The sequence below is a fragment of the Dasypus novemcinctus genome, chromosome 18, assembly GCF_030445035.2.
Source record: "Dasypus novemcinctus isolate mDasNov1 chromosome 18, mDasNov1.1.hap2, whole genome shotgun sequence".
Classification (NCBI taxonomy): Eukaryota; Metazoa; Chordata; class Mammalia; order Cingulata; family Dasypodidae; genus Dasypus; species Dasypus novemcinctus.
In genome coordinates, this window is record NC_080690.1 from 76,249,270 (window position 1) to 76,268,861 (window position 19,592).

A 19,592-nucleotide genomic window follows, 5' to 3' on the forward strand; every position below is an offset into this window, starting at 1 on the left:
GAGGTACACAGTTCAAACCCCAGGCCTCCTTGACCGGTGTGCAGCTGGCCCTCGCACAGTGCTGATGCGTGCAAGGAGTGTCATGCCATGCAGGGGTGTCCCCACTAAGGGGACCCCCACACGCAAGGAGTGCGCCCGGTAAGGAGAACCACCCAGCACGAAAGAACAGCCTGCCCAGGATGGTGCCGCACATATGGAGAACTACCGCAACAAGATTACGCAACTAAAAGAGACACAGATTCCCATACCGCTGACAACAACAGAAGCGGACAAAAAAGATGCAGCAAATGGACACAGAGAACAGACAACTGAGGGGGGGAAGGAGAGAGAAATAAATAAAAATAAATCTTAAAAAGAAAAAGAAAAAAATTCCATTTATAATAGCAACTAAAAGAATAAAATATCTTGGAATCCAAGTTTGGATATATGGTCCTCCTGAATAAAATATCTTGGATGAGTAAGGGACTGGCAAGGATGCAAAGGACTAATACACAGAAAACTACAAAACACTGCCAAAAGAAGTCAAAGAGGACCGAAATAAATCAAAGAGCATTTTATGTTTATGGGTTGGAAGACTAAATATCATTTAAGATATCAATTCTACCCAAAATGACTTATACAAGCAAAGTCATTCCAATCAAAATTCCAACAGCCTATTTGCTTTAAAGGAAAAGACAATTATAAATTTATTTGGAAGGCTAAGGGGCCTTGAATACCAAAAAATGTCTTGAAAAGGATAAATGAAGTTGGAGGACTCACACTTCCTGACTTTAAAGTTTATTACAAAGCTACAGTGGTCAAAACAGAATGGTACTGGCACAAGGACAGATATATAAACCAATGAAATTGAACTGAGAATTAAGAAATAGACTTTCACATTCACAGCTGTGGCAGTTTGGTATTGTTATATAATTTAAAAGTAGATATTGGATTGTGTTTATAAACTGGTCTGTTTCTCTTTTACATTATTAAATCAAAATTAGGGCTTTTATTTGCCCACATCACTAGGGCGACTTGGCTTGAATCCTTGCCTACAGCCAGCCTACAGCTGTGGGCTATATAAATACATGCTCAATCAAAGACAGGGGAGTAAATACACAAAGGAGAACACTGAAGCAGATATGCAGGAAGAGAGAGTGCTCCAAAGACACATCACGGGGAAGACAGATGAGCCTTATAGTCTACAGCTGACCTTCTGGCGAGAACAGAGCAGATGAGCCCGAAAAAAATGAGACCTGAGGAAAGAGACAAGCCTTATGGCAGCCTACAGCTGAAATTGGAGGAAGCTGGGACCATAGAGACTTAGAGGAAGGAGGAAGGGTGAACCCTTGTAGACACTGCCAGCCATCTTGTGTTAACACGTGGCAACTGACTTTGAGTGAGAAAGCACCTCTTATGGTACCTTGAGTTGGACTCTTTAGTGTCTGGTAACTGTTCTTTTACCCTAAATAAATACCCTTTATAAAAGCCAACTGAATTCTGGTCCTTTTCATCAGCACTCCTTTGGCTAATACAAGAGCCAATTGATTTTGACAAGGCTGCCAAGTACACTCAATTGGGAAAGAATAGTCTCTTCAATAAATGGTGCTAGGAGAACTGGATATCCATATGCTAAATAATTAAGGAACAGTTTACAAATATAATCTCTCTTTTGGAATTAATAAATAATATTAAACTCCACAGGAAGACCATATATCAAAACAGATCAAAGACTTCAACCTACTCAGTGGGAGAAAAATATTTGGTAACCACAAATCTGATAATATCCAGAATATATAAAGAAATCCTATAACTCAACAATAAAAAGACAAACAACCCAATTAAAAACTGGGCAAAAGACACGAATAGACATTTCTCCAAAGAGGATATACAAATGACCAAAATGCACATTAAAAAAGACACTCAACACTCTAACTATTAAGGGAATGTAAAATCAAAACCACAATGAGATACCATTTCATAACCACTGAAGAGTTACTATTTTAAAAAAGTAGAAAACGACAAATTTTGGAAAGGCTGTGGGGAAAATAGGAACAATCATTCATTGCTGGTGGGAATGCAAAATGGTACAGCTGTTGTGGAAGATAGTTTGGCAGTTCCTCAGAAAGCTAAGATTATAATTGCCACATGAACTGGCGATCCCACAACTAGGTATTTAACCAAAGTACTGAAAGCAGGGTCCCAAACAGATATTTACACACCAATGTTCATAAGGGCATTATTGACAATTGCCAAAAGATGGAAGCAATCAAAATGTCTAACAACTGATGAATGGATCAACAAAATGTGGTATATACATACAATGGAATATTATTCAGCATTAAAAAGGCATTAAGTCATCATACATATGACAACATGGAGTGAAATAAGTCAGACATAAAAGGGCTTATATGGGGAAACGGACTTGGCCCAGTGGTTAGGGCGTCCGTCTACCACATGGGAGGTCCACAGTTCACACCCTGGGCCTCCTTGACCTGTGTGGAGCTGGCCCATGCGCAGTGCTGATGCATGCAAGGAGTGCCGTGCCACGCAGGGGTGTCCCCCGCATAGGGGAGCCCTACACGCAAGGAGTGTGCCCCGTGAGGAGAGCCGCCCAGTGCGAAAGAAAGTGCAGCCTGCCTAAGAATGGCGCCGCCCACAGGGAGAGCTGACACAATAACAAGATGACACAACAAAAAGAGACACAGATTCCCGTGCGGCTGACAACAACAGAAGTGGACAAAGAAACAAGACGCAGCAAACAGACACAGAGAACAGACAACCGGGGTGGGGGGGAGGGAGAGGGGAGAGAAATAAATAAAATAAAAATTTAAAAAAAAAAGAATGAAAAAAAAAGGGCTTATATGATCTTACTGATATGAAATAATTAGAATAAGAAAAGTCATAGAGTTAGGATCCAGAATATTCTAGAATCTGGGCTGGGGGTAGAGAATGAGGAGTTAATGCTTAATTTGCACAGAATTTATACTTAGGTTGACTGTAAAGTTTTGGAAATGGATAGTGGTGATGGTAGTACAACACTGTGACTAAGAGCACTGAAGTATATATGTGAATGTGGTTAAAAGGGGAAATTTTAGGTCCCATGTGTTACTAGAGTGAAAATTAAAAGATAAAACATAAGACCGTACAACACAGTGAACCCTATGGGAAATAATGGACTACAATTTAATCGTACAAGTATAACATGTTCTTTCACGAATTATAACAAATGTATCACATTAATGCAAGGTGTTAATAAGAGTGGTATATGAGAGAAAATACACCTAATGGAACTCATAGACTATAGTAATAGTACAAGTTTAATATTCTTACATCAATTGTAACAAAGGTACCATATTAATGCAAAGTATCATCAATGGGGGTGTATAAGGGAACACTGAGTTTTTACACGATTTTTCTGTAAACCTATAACATATAATTTTAAAAAGTAATTTTTAAGTTGATGATGCAGTGGCAGAAGGATGAGTGTTCTCCTGAGACTTTGAGGAGGCTAGGGACTTGTGCACAACTCCAGGGTTGGCAGCAGCCAGGAGCAAGGCCAGATCATCCCCAGTAAACAGCTAAGCAGAGGACCCAGGTCTGAGGCAGGTGGGTGGCCCAGTTAGGGAAGATCTCTCCCATGGCTTCCATGGAGAAACAAGGTCTTTGACTGGGAGAAAAGTTTGGAAAGGAGGTAATCGATTTCTGAGGGGCTCTAGAGGAAAAGGTATAGAATACATGAGAAAGGGAATGGCAAGAGGAACTGGGCCAGGAATTTTAAGTGAGACCAGTGAATTTAGGATTATGTTTTCCTTCAACTGTGATCAGCCACATGAGGACAGGCACAGAGGAGGCAGAGTTGCATGGGATGATGATGTGAGGAAGAAGCAAGGAAGTTCCGGACATGTGAGAAAATGATTATATCAGTCTTAGGATGTGGGGGCCTTTGGGGCACCTTTTGACTGTAAGACTAGGAGTAACTGAAAGGAGTTTTCTCTATCATTCAAAAACAAGCTGGATAAACTCCGGCAGAATTTTCCAGTTTTTTATCATACTTTTATCCAATGTCATGACAGAATTACTCCCACACAGTAGAGGCTACAGGGGTACCTAGTGGAAAAATAACTGAGATGGTCAGTGACCCCGGTGAACCCTCTGGCACAGCCTTCACTTTAGGGGCTGATGTTCCCAGTTTTCCTATTGCGAAGAGAAAGTTTAACCAGAAACTCAGTGAGGTGACCATGTGGGATGGCAGTCTGGGTCTGAGCAGACCCACTTTGGCAGAAAAAGTCTAAATTCAGCAGAAAGAAGAGAAGCCTCCGGGCCATGTAGATCCGTAGATCCGTTAATGGAAAAGTTCCTGACAGAGAGAGAGAGACGGATGGAGGGATGGAGGAGGGAGAGAGATGGAAAGGAAGGGAGGGAGGAAGATCTGTTACCTCTGAATCTTATGATTCTGCCTTTATCCCAGCTGTTCTCATTATTTTGGAGGACTGGGACCAGTTTAAGATTCTAATTACAACCAGGCATCCTCTCCTGATAAACTGTGACACTCAATTTTACTAATCAATTCAGGGATTACTTTTCCTCTAGATTTCTCCTCCTTTTCTTTTCTGCTTTCTCTGCTTCAGTCTTTCACTCTAAGTCCACCCAATCCATCCCCTCTTTGCTCTGATTCGCCCTTACTCGCCTTTACTACCTAGATTTACAGGTTTTTTCCTCCTCCCTCAGCTGCTCCTTCACCCTCCCCCACTCCCCCAGCCCTTCACCCCGCCTTGCACATTCACAGGTAAGGACCAGACGTCCCCTGCCCAGGAAGAGCACTTCCCACTGGAGCACTGGGGATGTAAACAACCACGACAGGCGGCCAGTGGGACGCGACTTGAGCAGAGGAAACACGGAGTCACGGAACAGGTGCGGGTCACCTCCCCAGAGCCGGGGTGAGGGGCCTCCCCAAGGCGTGGGCTGGACCAGGGGGGCGACGGAGGCCCGGGGCGACGGCAGAGGACCCGAGGAAAGGGCGACTCAGGAGAGGGGTGTTGTCTGCAGGACCCCAGGCCAGAGGACGCGGCTCCCTGGGGCTTCGGGACGAGGCCGGGGGTCGGGTCGATCGCGAAGGGCGTGAGCGCATCTCCCGGGTGGGCGCTTTCCCCGAGCAGATGGCCGAAGGGTTGTGGGGGTTCAGTGAAGTTTAGGCAAGAAAACCGCGCGGCAGGCGGCGTCTACACGGCCAAAGGCTTAAAGTCCGGGGCCGGGGCCCGCCTCAGAGCGAGCTTAACCAGAGACGAACCAGGCACCTCAGACCCCTCAGCGCAGACACCGGCCTCGGAACGTCTCACGGCGGCGCCGGGACTCACCAGGTGCAGGGGCTCTAACGTTCGAGACGACCCGCAGACCCCGGTTGTGCAGAACGGGGACCTGCAGGGCCGCAAAACGCAGGTTGGAACGAGAGTTGGACACTCTCACACGCGAACACGCCACTCGCCCCGCGGCATCTGCTTCCAGGCCTGCAGGCGTCTGCGCGTGCGCGGGGTCGGAGCGGCCCAGGGGCGGGGCCAGAAGAACGTTGGGCGGCCCGGGAGGACGCGGCGCGGAGCCGCGGCCAAAGTGGGCGTAGGGAGTAGCAACGTCCCACTTTTAAGTGAGTGTTTCGAACAATCTCGGGTGAGAGCCCAGAGCACTTGGATACCCACAACAGGCCGCATGGTCAAAGCGGCTGAGGTGTACCTGCGCTGTTTGTGGGTGGGTGGAGCCTGCGTCCCGCGAGGAAGTCGGGGGCGACGCAACGTCGGAAGCTGGGACCTCGACTGTGGCTGGAGCCGGGAAGGCTGAGAGGTTTCTTCCAGGCCAACAGAACTTCTGGTCTGAGGGAGTGTTGGAGTTGTCTGCGCGGGTGAAGGAAACCAGGGTGTGAAATGCGAAACTGCCGGTGCTGCCAGTGCAGCCTGGTCTCGCCTCCCCTCATTTTTCCATCCCCCATTCCCCCCCCCCGGGCAGAGCAACCCAAGGCTCAGTTGAGAGAACAACTTTGGGCCTGATTTGGGCTGTGGGGGTGCAGGGGCTGAGAAGTTGCTTAGAAGAAAAACTTTTGTTTGCGTAGATATAAATTCATTTTTATTTCTTTACATCTGACATGTTTTTCTATTTCACAGCTCTTGAATTCAAATACTGTGGACATACTGGTTGGCATCCGTATTTTGCTTTAAGTCATTAATTACTAAATATATTTAGTAATTTTAAATTTATCTTTATTCTCAGTTATTTGGAACGGTATTTTAATGTGAAAATTATAGAGTTTATATATATTTTAATCTCAGAGTTTTACTCTAGTGCACTAAAGGAACAGCAGGGTGGTTATACAGTGCTTTCATTCAGTTTTGAAAATCTAAGGCACTTGCAAATTCTTAATACTTTTATTACCAGATTAGAACAGTAAGTATAGTAACCAATTTCTTAAGCAATGTCTTACAAATAAAAACACATTTTAAAGAGCTTTAAATGCATTCTTTTTTTTTAAACTTTATTTTGTACAATAAATAATTGAAAATATAAACAAAAAGAAAACAGTTGAATAAAAACATACATTTCTCATTTAAATGTACTGGATACCTATAATTTTTTTTTTTACTCATACAGTATGTTACACAGCATATTTGGTTCATAGTAATGCAATCATACAGTATTTGTCCTTTTGTTTCTGGCTTGCTTCACTCAACATAATGTCCTCCAGGTTTATCCATGTTGTCATATGTTTTACAATTTCATTTCTTCTTACAGCTGCATAATATTACATCATGTGAACAGACCAGTTTGTTTATTCATTCATCGGCTGATGGACACCTGGGTTGTTTCCAACTTTTGGCAATCGTGAATAATGTGGCTATGAACATTGCTGCGCAGATGTCTGTTGGTGTCACTGCTCTCAGTTCTTCTGGGTATATACCCAGTAGTGGTATTGCAGGGTCACATAGCAATTCTATATTTAACGTCTTAGGAACAGTCAAACAGTCCTCCACAGTGTCTGTACCATTCTGCATTCCCACCAACAGTGAATAAGTGTTCCTCTTTCTCCACATCCTCTTCAACACTTGTAGTTCTCTGTCTTTTTAATAGTGGACATTCTGATAGGTGTGAAATGATATCTCATTGTAGTTTCGTTTAAATGCATTCTTCACAAGTAACTGGTATATATATATTTTTTTTTTTTAATTTTTATTTTTTTGGTATATATTTTTATATCATATTCACTTATGTTTAAAAATTAAAGCAAGTAAATTACTCTGATGGAAATATGGGAAATGCCTCATTCATGCAATATACAGGGATAATACTCAGGTCAAAGGGGAAAAAAATCTCACTCATTTTTAAAACTTCATCCATAATCACCTATGCAATGGATGATGAAACTGATGACATTTCCCAGATGTGAGATATATATTTTCAGTTCATCAAAAGCACCTGACATCTATAGCTAATTTATAAATAGGTGGCATTTCAATAAAACCAAAATGAGCCCTATAAATTCCTAAAAGCAAAACCTCCCAATGGACTAGGTACTGTCAGTTATTAATGCAATGATTCAGAGGATTACAGTGTTTCCTTAAGGATTGCAGAGGTAATCATTTTATAACGATTTATATGTAATTCCATTTAAATTCTTTATCCAAGTATAACATAAAAAAACAGTGTTTCCAAAAGCAAAATGTGTGGAAATATTTAACAAATAAGGAGTCATTTTTAAAGTAACTGTTCAGATTCTACAGGCTACTCTTGGAAACAGGAACTTGCTGCATGGAATCTCTTCATTTGATGGCTTTTTCATTCACTTAACAGGATCAGTTCTTCTGCATGTTGTTCTAAGTGCTCACCAAAACACAGACCATGACATATGTGTAGTAAAAAAAAAAAAATGCTAGGAGGTAAGAAGCTAACTTGTACCATGCTTCTTTCTGACATTCATGATTCAAGGCACGGGGTAGTAAAGAGAATAACAACAAAGGATGACAGAACATTGCAGGATGGTCCAGTCTGCGGCACACACTGCACCGAGTGCTTCAATTGTATCTTCACAAGCCACCGCATGTGGCCGCACTCACCATGTGCCAGGCACTGTCACAGGCCCATGTTTAAGCTTCACATTAAGTCACATGACTACACCAATTTGCACATGAAGAATCCAAGGCAGGCAGACAGTGAGTGGCACACCAGGCACCTGGCAGGTGAGCTTCTTTCTAATAAGCATTAGCGACAGCTGTTAGGTAAAGTGCACAGCAGTGCTACAGAACATGGTGATCATCGCTTCTTCACTGATCAAAAAGCCATAACTTCTGTGAGGTTCAGAGCCTAGAGTCCCAGCTTCTAACTGTGGGAGCTGCGGCTCCATCGCAGCTCTCTGCTTCCACATCCCTTTCACCAACCCCTGCCGCCATCCTTCCAGATCATTCCCTCAGGGCAGGACTGCTCCTCTTCAAATCCTGCCTCTACCGCAGGGCCCAGTACAGGACACAGTTGTGATCTGTTAAGTACTCATTTAGCAGGAGCCACCCCCAGACAGCACCCACTCCCCCTGGGCCCAGAAGTCCATCTCCTACCTGTAAGGAAGGGCAGGAACTCACTGTGGGTCCTTTTGACACCGAGGGCCAAGGCAATGGTGAAGAGCTTCTTAATGCTGTTGAGGAGAAGCTGATGAGAACGAGAAGGGAGATCATGAGAAATCCCGGCAGGAGTGAGTCCCCACAGTCTGGGCAAACCTCACTAGGCAGGTGCAAAGCTGCCACCCAGTGACTTGGCCGATGCCTCCCAGATGGCACTGTGGCCCATGTCACCAAGCAGCAATGGTAGGAGTGGTGGCGGTAGCAGACACATCCTTCTGGTCCTAAGCAGCTAACTCAGTGGCACTTTCAGTTCCCACCTCCTGCCCCTCGCACCAGCGCCTCGAGCATCCTGTCTGCTGCCCTTTATGCCAGCAGCCCGTCCACAGCTCACACGAGGCTGAGCACTCACACGCATGAGCTCAGCTAATCCTCACGACCACCCTGAGGCCAGACTTATGATAAACCCCTTTTCCCAGAAGGACGAAAAGGCCAAGGGTCACAGAGCTGAGAGGGCTAAAGGGTAATAGAGAGGACCTATCCATGAGTCCTTAAAGGAAACTGGGCCTTTCCAGGTGGAACGAAGTTAGGATCTCGCGGTGAGATCATCCTAGAGCGAGGGTGGGCCCTAAACGCAGAGACAGTGTCCTCCTAAGATGCAGAAGAGAGAGACACAGATGGGACAGTCACATGACAGGAGAATGGATGACGCACCTGCCAGCCGGGGAGCACCAAGGAACCCCAGAGCTCTGGGGAAGGCAGGGCCCCCCGAGGAACCACCCTGCTGACACCTCGATCTTGGGCTTGTGGCCTCCAGAACCGCGAGAACAAATTTCTGTTCCTCTGAGCTGCCCGGTTTGTGGTCATGCCTTGCGGCAGCCCCAGAAAACCAAGACCCCTGGCTAAAGAGCATGAAGGTCTTGAGCTAAGCATTTCCCGAGGACCTCACGGGAGCCTCCCGGTCCTGGAGGTGAGCGCGCCTCTCCCCTTTTCATCACGGAGCAGACGGAGGCTGAGAGGTAAAGACATCGCCTAAGCGAGCACTGAGACCTGGAGTCCAACTCCGCCTGCCCTTCTCTGCCTGGCTCCCAGGGCAGAGGCCAGAATGAAGTGACTTGTGAGTGGAAGGAAAGGCCCCGGGGGTAGCGGCTCAGGGGCCTCCTGGCAGCCTCTTCCCAGAAGGGAGGGAATGAGAGGAGCGGGACACCCTAAGCCCAAGTTTCCCTGAACTCCAGGCATCTGGGATGAGGCCTGGGGCCACCGGGGCTCCTAAATTAGCTCCGCTGCCTGGCCCAGCCTCTGCCTCCCACCTTGCTCCCCCCACAGGCCTCCTGGCTGTTCCCCCCTAGGCCCTGACCCAGCTGTTCCCCTGCCAGCCGCTCTCCCACCTCCTTAGCTCCCTCATTCCTCTCCAGCCCCAGCTCAAGGGCACCTCTTCAGGGAAGCCTTCCTCAGCCACCCTGTCAAAAGCAGCAGCCCTGGGCTTGCTCTGGCCCCTGCTCCTGCCTCCTTTGTCCTTTCAGCCCCTATCCCTGCTGCCATCACTACAGGCCATGGTCGCCTCCCCTACTGGAAGCGCCACCAGGGCAGGTGCTGTGCTCTTTTGCTCCCTGCTGGGTCTCTGGCACCTACATCAGAATCTGGTGCATAAGAGGTGTTCAGAGAACGTTTGCTGAATGAATGGAGACCATAAGATTTCAAATCCCACTTTCTTCTAGTATCCTGGACTGTTTCCGTTAAAATTGGAAGGGTGGGCCCAGGGGAGCCATGCGCCCAAGCTCAACCTTAGCTGGCTCTCCAAATACAAGTGAATCAATCAGCACTTCTGAGGTGTGCAGAGCAAATCCAGACTCGCAGAACCTTAAGAAAAAAGCCGCTTGGCTGCTGAAAGCTGCTACCTTTATAGAACTACTATGCTTTCCAGTGATGACACATCATCCAACATTCAAAGGCTCTGTTAATAAAGCCAAGTATCCAATCTGAGAGGATCTCCTAAAAACTTTAAATATGCACAAAGCTGCCCTTTGTGTTTATCCTGCCCGAGTGCATGATGCTGTGAAAGCACTAAAGGCTGCAGGAGGTAATATCTCAGTAGTCTGTCCAGCTGGACAGACACATTTGAAAACACTATTAGAAGAGATCAGATTGGCTATTGAAGAGTTAGCTACAGAAACTGATGTGGAGATTAATAAGACCTTGTAGCTGACAGACCAGTGGGAAGCCCTGTATGATGAGATTCATCAGTTTCACAAGACCTGTGGGGAGGCTCATCTTAAAACCATCTTGGCAATAGGGGAACTTGAATGTCTTACTAATATCTACAAAGCCAGTAGCAATGATGGCAGGATCAGATTTTATTAAGATCTCTACTAGAAAAGAAACCATTAATGCCACCTTCCCGGTAGCCACAGTAATGTTATGGGCCATTAGAGATTTCTTCTGGAAAACTGGAAAAAAGATATGGTTTAAACCAGCCGGAGGCATCCGCTGTGCAAAAGACTACCTTGCTTGGCTCTCCCTTGTAAAGGAGGAGCTAGGGGATGAGTGGCTGAATCTGGAACTCTTCCAAATAGGAGCCAGTACTTTGCTTTCTGACATTGAGAGGCAGATTTGCCATCATGTGACTGGACAATATGCAGCTTATCATGATCTTCTGATGTCTTAAATCAGCCACTGATTCCAGAAAAAGTTCTTTACAACAATTTTTAATTAGCATTTTTCTCCATAATTGCTTCATTTATTTACTTTTAAAAAGAGGGGATAGGTGAATTACTTTTTCCCTTGAAACTGCCACTAAACTTAACTGAAACAATGAAAGAATAAAACAAACTAATCCACACATGGTGCTCATTTCAGGCACATCTGAATGGTCTTAGTTACTAGATGATTTCACTGCTAATTTTGTGAAGGTCTTTTCCTAAAAACTGAGTTAAATGTTAGTGACCTTTTTGACATCATCAAATTCTAAGGCGGAAAAATGCCCACAAAGCAGGCATGCTCTTAGAAGAAAATGCAGCATCCCCAAACTGCTGCCATGCTCTAATAACTCCGAGTCACTGATTCAGTGCTCCTTTCCCCTGCTTGAAAATTCTTTAATTTTTTGCAACAGATACGCTTCTCTTATGAATTGTTTTGCTACTGAAATTTATGGCATTGTTACATGAAACTCTGAATATCATTGAACTTTAAAAATAAAGTCCTTGTAGTTCTTTATTTAAAAAATAAAACTTCAAATTATAATAATAAATCTTAAAAAAAAAATACAAAGTATCTGGCTTAGAGATAGAAGTCAGCCACCCAGGGATGAGCCTCCCTGGCACTGAGGGATCACTACCAAGTACCAGCTGATGAGATAACTAGAAAATGACCTTGAATAAAAGGTTCAACTCGGACCAGCAGAATATCCCTGTCTACATATATTAACAGGAGTTAAAAATGCTTTTTGACCTAAATCAAGGGGGAAATGGAAAGGACAAATGAGTTTATATGGCTATGAGTCTCGAAAAAAGAGTCTGGAGGTTATCGCAAGGAATGCCCTTATGCACACCTGAGCAGAGTCTCAGAGACAGATAAAGTAGATACAACCCCAGGTATTGGTTCTTCTGAGGAATAAAGAGACCCACAGGTTTTATGGTCATGGCAGATGGAGTTCACTGCCATGTCAGTTGGCCCTTCTTTGGAGTTGGTGTTTCTGCATGATGGAGCTGGACTCAGATGTGATCTCTTTTCACAAGCCTTTCCTGTTACTTTACCAGAATTCTAGTTGGTGCTGGGGTTTAAGATATATCTAGGGGATCTGAATCTCTGGACTGACATATGATAGCCAGGCCCTGAGCCTCAACAGACTTCAGCTCCTACACTCTGGTTTATTTGACTTATCCCACTCAGCTAACATGGAGTTGAAGAAGGTCAACCACCACACCATGGAGCCAAGAGGGCCTACAACTGAAAGCAGGATTGCATCCAGTATCCATGTGGAATCTAAGCCCCCTCTTGACATAGATGTGGAATGTACACAAGCAATCCAAGGTCCACAGGATGGAGGAATACAGTAAGGATTAGAATGGACTTACTGATATTCTATTCATGAACTATTGTGGTTAGTAATCGAGAAAATGTGGCACTGGTGTGGAAAAAGTGGCCATGGTGGCTGCTGGGTGCGGGGAATGGGAGGAAGAGATGAGATGTGGAGGCATTTTTGGGACTTGGAATTGTCCTGGGTGGTGCTGCAGGGACAATCACTGGACATTATAGATCCTCCCATGGCCCACTGGATGGAACGTCGGAGAGTGTGGGCTATGATGTGGACCATTGACCATGAGGTGCAGCGATGCCCTCAGATGTACTCACCAGGTGCAATGGATGTGTCACGATGATGGGGGAGAGTGTTGCTGTGGGGGGAGTGGTGGGGTGGGGGCGGCGGGGGTGAATGGGGACCTCATATTTTTTTAATGTAATATTTTTTAAAAATGAATTAAAAAAAAAAAAAAGAAATAGAAGTCAGCAAGGCCTGCCTCACCCCAAACCCTCCTTTAACCTCAGGTCCTACATCCCAGGCTCCTCCCTCTGTTCTTGCCACAGGACTTTGACCCACTTCCTACCTTCCAGTGCTTCAGTCTCCTCATCTGGGACCTGGGGCTAAGCAGACCCTACTTCAAAGGTGTGGTGAGAAGTCAGAAGGCCCTAAAGCCTCTGGAGGGCACCCAGCACAGAGAAAGCACCCAGTAAAGGCCCGCGGTCACTAGCGCCTCTCCAACCCTCTGAGCTCCTGTGTCCTCTGTTCCGTGTTCTCAGGTCTGTGCTGGGAGCTGAGTCTTGGGGATGAAACAGACCCAAGCCCTGTCCTCTAGACTCCACAGAAAAGGACACAATGCCATCTCTCAATCTCCTTCTCTGCTGCTTGGGGAAATGCTCCAACTCCTTATAAGCCCAGATCTACAGCTACAAGCATGGAAAGATCTGGAAGAAAAAGTGAAAAAATCAAATTGCAGAAGAAAAGGCTGGGTGTTCAAATAAAAGTTAAAGCCCAAGCCCATTCTCTATCACCCTGGAGCACTCACACAGCCTTCAGGGTAGACAAAGGCTGCCTGTAGGACCTCACTGTCTGGAACTACAGCGCCCACTTCTCCTCCCCCAGCCGGCCCCTCAGTCACATGTGCCGCCAACACTGCCTCCTGCACTCCCTGACAGAGCTCCAGACCAACTGGACCCTACCCGGCATGCACCGTCTATGGCAGCCTGTGTCCCCCTAACCACTGCCTGCTCTGAACCCTCCGGTCACGTGGTCCAGGGTGACCCCACTGTGGTGAGTTGAGGATCTGAACGCCACCATCGCTACGAGACCCAGTGCACCATCCAGTCTGTGTCCCACAGTTGGCATGAGTGGGGTCAACTACCAGCCCCCCAGTTGCACCATGGGGCAGCCGGCAGAATACACCCTGGGCCATACCACAGCCACTGCCAAGACCTGGGACCACAGACACGGCTGATGCAGGCCAAGCAGGCCCCGGGACGGGGGCAAGACCCAGGACAAGGGGCATTCCCAGAGGTCCACAACCTGGACGCCTGGGAAGGATGATGAAGAAGTGGGCACAGAGGTGGGGTCAACGAGGCCAAGAGTGAGGAGTTTGAGGGGGTCCCCACACCTGCAGCACCCGCAGCTTCTCTCTCCTGGTTTTCATCTCTTAGTTCACTGCTTCCCCAACCCCTATGAATACAACCAATGTTAAAAAGAAAAATGAAACACAAAAATCGAGACCATGATTAAGAATCAACACTATCCAAGGGAAACACATGAGCCACATCTATAGATGAAATTGATTTTAATATATGCTATTTAACCCAATATATTTTTAAAATTATCATTTCAGTATGTAATCAGTATAAAACGTTTTTAGCTATTTTGCATTCATTCTGTTATACTAAGTCTTTGAAACCTGGGGTGGACTTTATACTTTAAGCACATTACAGTTCAGACTGGCCACATTTCAAGTGCTCAGTAGGCACATATGGCAAAGTGGTTACTGTGCTGGATGGTGCAGTTCTAGATAGCTCCACACAGATGTAGTTAGATGCGGGGGCTGGTGGGAAGGATGACATTTTACAAAGAGATGGTTATATCAGAGACTGACACCTGGTTTCCCATAAAGGACCAGACAGTAACTATTTTGGGTGTTGAGGGCCCGTCCACTGCTGCTGAAACTAGTCAACTCTACTCTGATGTTGTAGTACAAACACTGCCAGATGCGAATAAGAAAATGAATGGTTTCTTTACAAAACCAGACCTAGAGCCCTTGTGTGACTCTTTGCCAATCCCAGGTTGAAGTGATAGCTCACAAGGTCCTTCCAGGATTTGGCCATCAGATGCTTCTTCACCTTCATCTCCTAACATCCACAGATCACTTCCTGGCTCTACCACCAGGGCCCTCCTGCTCTTGCCAAGAATAAGCTCTTGCATATTCTGGCTTCAGCACCTCTGTGCTCTGCTCTTCTGTCTGGAATACAAGAAGCTTGCTCCCTCCCCTCACCTTTCTGCCCAAATGTCACCTTTTCACTAAGGCCTCCCCTGCTCATTCTACCTAAATCTGTAACCCACTCCCTGTTCCTCCCCTTCTCCTCCCTTTCATCCTTTCTCTCCATGGCACTTCTTACCATCTGCCTTCCTCTACATTGTATTTGTTTCTGGTCTGTCTCCAAGAGAAAGTGACCTACAAGGGATAGAGATTTTTGCCTGGTTTGTTCACTTCTGTAGCCTAATCATGCAGACCAAAACCCAGCACTGTACATAAATCAATACTGTTGAATGAGCAACTCACCTTCACTGACCTCACTGCAGCAAAATTAAAAGTAACAAAGGAATAAACAAAAAGATTTGACAAAGTAATAAAAGAAAACAAAAATTACCCTCTATCTCCTACCACTTTCCCCTCAGTCTCCACCTTCCAGCCACAGTGAATGTGGGAGGCCAAATAAACACACACCCCCAAACCCCAGATGTTTACAAGCCAATCCCTGGAACCACTAATTATGCTCCTTACAAAGAAATGGGGACTCTGCAGATGTGATCACGGGTCAGGACCTTGAGAGGAGATTATCTAGGAGGACCTGATCTAATTCATGGATCCTTAAAACCAGAAAACCTTCCCTGGCTTTGGTCAGAGGGAGAGATCAGCATGAAAGAAAAATCAGAGATGGAATGTCGAATGACGCTGGCTCTGTAGAGGGAGGAAGCTGAGGAACGCAGGAGCTGAGGAATGCAGAAAGCCTCTAGAACAAAAAGGCAAGGAACCGGTGGTTACCCCCTAGAGCTTCCTTCATTTTAGCCTGGCAAGCCATGTGTCACAGTTCTGAGCTATAGAATAAGATAATAAATTTCTGTTGTTTAAGACATTAAGTTTTGGACAATTTGTATCAGCAGCAACAGAAAAGAGTGACTGAAGGTACCAAGCATGCTCTTTTTCAGGGCTTTCCCCTTAGAATGTGCTGGCAGCCTCAGCTCCATGACTTCTTGGGATGGGTCACTCTTTGCTCTGGGGGCCCTCATGGGCACAGTAGGATGTAGAGCAGCATCCCTGCCTGCTACCCACTAGATGCCAATAGCACCTTCACCCCCACTTGTGACAACTAAAAAGATTTCCAGACATTGCCCAATGTCCCCACTGAGACAAAATCATCCTGGGTTGAGAACCCTGCCCTTACAAGCCCAGCTTCTCTCCCTGGAAGGCTTCTGCCACCAAGAGAGGCTGTCCCTGGTTGGCCTACTGAAGTGGCCCCTCCGCGTCCCCCTCTCCACTTGCTGTGGTCTCTGCCCAAAGAGCCTCATGGCTCCTTTCCTTGCCTCCCTGGGTCTTTGCTCAAATATCCTCCAACCCACCCCAGCCCTTAAAAGGCTGTTCTCCTTTGATTCTGCAAAATTGAGTTTTACTCTTCCCCCTGCTATAAAGCTAATGAATGAATAAAGCCATCCTTCCTGCTTAACCCTGTCCGGTGCCTTGTTCTTTTGACAAAGGGGAGCCTGTCTGACTCCAGAATCAGAGCCATTTACCCAGAACCTGGGACCTGGACCCAGTTTGGGCCTATTTCCCAGTGCATCCCCCTCGGTTTTGTAAACGGATAAACAGGACGAGAGGGAGGATGGGGGGGGGGGTGGCGGTGGGCTTTACTCACCACCCCCAACAATTACAACTGATTCTGACAGGGTCCTTAAAAGAGCAGACGCCGAGTTTTACTTGTATTGAAGCAATCAGTCCTCACAACCACCCACGAGGCCAGGAGGACTGTTATTAGCCCACATTTTATATTAAACAGAGGCTCAGAGCCGTGGAGTAACTCGCCCAAGGTCACACAGCCGTGGGCTGTGGCGCGGGGACGGGCACCAGGTCCACCAGGAAGCCCTCAGCCCGCTCAGGGCCCCCATCCCCTACAACCCACTCGGGAGGAAAAGGGGAGCCCGCTCAGGCAGCTGCCCACCCCCTGGGGGCCGGGGAGAGGATGGAGGGGGAAGGGGAGCTGCTACACCGCACTCCGCCCCGACACTGGCTGGTTCCCCCCTGGGGGTGTTGTTTCTGCGCCCCCTCCTCTTGGGGGCCTGCGCCGCACCTGGAGAGAAGGGCAGGAATGGCGAAGGCGGCCCAGGCCGGGGGTCTCCCCACAGCGCGGCGGCCCCGCGGCTGAATCCAGGAGCAAAGGCGACAGGTGCCGCGAGGCCGGCAGCCCCTCCCCACGCGGCCCCACGCCCAGGGCCACTGCCAGTCACACAGCCCCCGCCCCCACCACCTCGCCAACCCCACCCCGGCCCCGGCCTCCCAGTCCCCGGGCTTGCGCCAGCACTCGGCAGTCCCGGGACCCTCCGGGCTCCCCCTCGCCCCCGCCCTCCGCTGCGCCGACACCCAATCCGAGGCGCCCTCTCATAGGGTCCGGGGAGCAGGGAATACGAACTGGACGCTGATTGGCCAGCACCCCTTCCGCCACCACCGGCGAACCTCGAGCCACCTCCTCCAGGGCCGTCCGGACCCCCACGTCCCCCTCGCCGTCTTCTAGCCCCCTGTAGCTTCCTGACCTGCACATCCTCTTTGCGGAGCTCGTCTGACACCGCGATCGGGTAGAGCGAGTCGTCTCCGCCGGCCGCCGCCATCTTGGCCCCGCCCCGTAGGGTCACACTGCGGCCAACCCCGGGCTGAGGTGGGGGGGGGGCGTGCTGGGAGGGGAAAGGAGGGGCGGGCGAGGGGGCGCCCGGGCCACTTTAAGGTCATTGGCCCCGCTACGCCCCGCCCAGCCCGCGTTTCTTTGGTCCGGGCAAACCAAGTCCCGCCCACCACCTCTTTGTCGTTGGTCGAAGGGTCGAACTTGGGCTGGCTGGAGCCTAGACCTGCGGGAGGGAGACCAAGTATCCGGCAGCTTATCCGCCAAGTTTGTGCGGGAGGAGAACTGAGAGAGCCTTAGGGTTATTCCTGGGCAGGGGCGACATGGCGTTTCTGTGGTGACACCCAGGGCCCTCGTGGGTCTGCATCCCGCACCCCTTTAGCTCCGACTGCCCCCCGCCCTCCTCACCCCCCAGCAGTCCTGGCAAACTGGAGCCGCCTCAGCACGTCTGGCTTTTCCAAGTCGCACCTTCGTGGAGCGCAGCCCTGTTCACTGGTCAGATCTCCCGATAGGTCCCCCCCCTTCCCTGCCTCTGTCCTCCGGGCCTCCCTCTCACAAGTGTCCACACCCCCGCCTGGGGTCGTGATCCCGTAGGCGCCTGTCTCCTCCTCAGCGTGGGTGCAGGGCCGGGCCTGACCGGTGGTGTTCCCAGCCTCAGTCCACACAGCCCCCCACCCACAATCTAAGAACTACCTTGAGGGTGGTCCCTATAGGAAGGCCTGGACACCCCCGCCCCCTTTATCATGCCCACCTGGAGGGCTGGGCCCAGCTAGGAGCCCTGAACAGGTGTGAAGACCCCAGGCATCTTCAAACGCCCCCACCCACTCGGGTCAGGAAACGTCACCCCATAAAAGTGTGTGTGTGTGTGTGTAAGGGTTTTTCAGCCCCTGCCCTCAAATTCCCAGGCTTCCCCACCGGAGCCACAGAGTCCCCAGATCTCTTAGTTGGAGGGACCTGCTTTGATGTCAGACTGCTCAGGGTCTTGGGTTGAGGCTTTTTATCCTTTAGGTACCTAGGGCCTAGGAATTTTCAAAGGCCTATAAGACTTTAAAATAGACATGTGTTTGTGTGTGTGTGTGTGTGTGTATATATATATATATATATAGCATCAAAACAAGTATTTAAGAAATAGCCATACAACACAATATGGATATCAAATGATGGACCCTTAACTATAGTAAATAGCACTTCTTCCCAACAACTGTATCAGGTGGGTAAAGGACCATTATGATCTCGATTTTATGGGTGAGGAAACTGAGATATGAAAAGTTTGAGGAATTCATCCCAGGTTTTTGAACCTGGACAGTCTGACCCTGGTGAACAACTTGAATAAAATGAAAGCTTTATGTAATACAAAAATTATGTGAAATTAGCATGGGATTTGGCTTAGTTTTCAGTGTTTGAGCTACCTACACTAGGGATGAATAGGCAAAATAACGAGTTGTAAAATCACTTTAAAATAATTCTTTTAGGGAAGCAGACTTGGCCCAATGGATAGGGCATCCGCCTACCACATGGGAGGTCCACGGTTCAAACCCCAGGCCTCCTTGACCCATGTAGAGCTGGCCCATGCACAGTGCTGATGCACAAGGAGTACCATGCCATGCAGGGTTGTCCCCCGTGTAGCGGAGCCCCACGTGCAAGGAGTGCACCCCCTAAGGAGAGCCACCCAGTGGGAAAGAAAGTGCAGCCTGCCCAAGAATGACACCGCACACAGGGAGAGCTGACACAGCAAGATGTTGCAACAAAAAGAAACAGATTCCCGGTGCTGCTGATAATGGACATAGAGAGCAGACAACTGAGGGGGGTAGGGGGAAGGGGAGAGAAATAAAAAAATAAATCTTAATAATAATAATTCCTTTATGAGTGTGCCCCAAGTTG

At 48.0% G+C, this 19,592-nt stretch overlaps 1 protein-coding gene and 1 pseudogene across 10 annotated transcripts in view; one reads left to right on the forward strand and one right to left on the reverse strand.

The window, feature by feature from the left end:
* Positions 1–17,857, reverse strand: part of LOC101429220 (zinc finger protein 665-like) — a 49,916-nt gene extending 32,059 nt beyond the window's left edge. For 2 of the 10 annotated variants that reach the window (XM_058280728.2, XM_058280729.2), the window contains exons 1-3: positions 17,629–17,741; positions 8,571–8,647; positions 5,707–5,864 (exon numbers count right to left, since the gene is read on the reverse strand). The gene's annotated coding sequence lies outside the window, so the exon portion shown is untranslated. Of the gene's footprint in view, positions 1–5,336; positions 5,540–5,706; positions 5,865–8,570; positions 8,662–17,628 lie in introns of those variants that run through there. The other 8 variants (XM_023585229.3, XM_058280732.2, XM_058280734.2 and 5 more) reach the window with 7 other exon arrangements.
* Positions 9,436–11,264, forward strand: LOC101432737 (deoxyribose-phosphate aldolase pseudogene; annotated as a pseudogene).
* Positions 17,858–19,592: the final 1,735 nt, after the last annotated feature.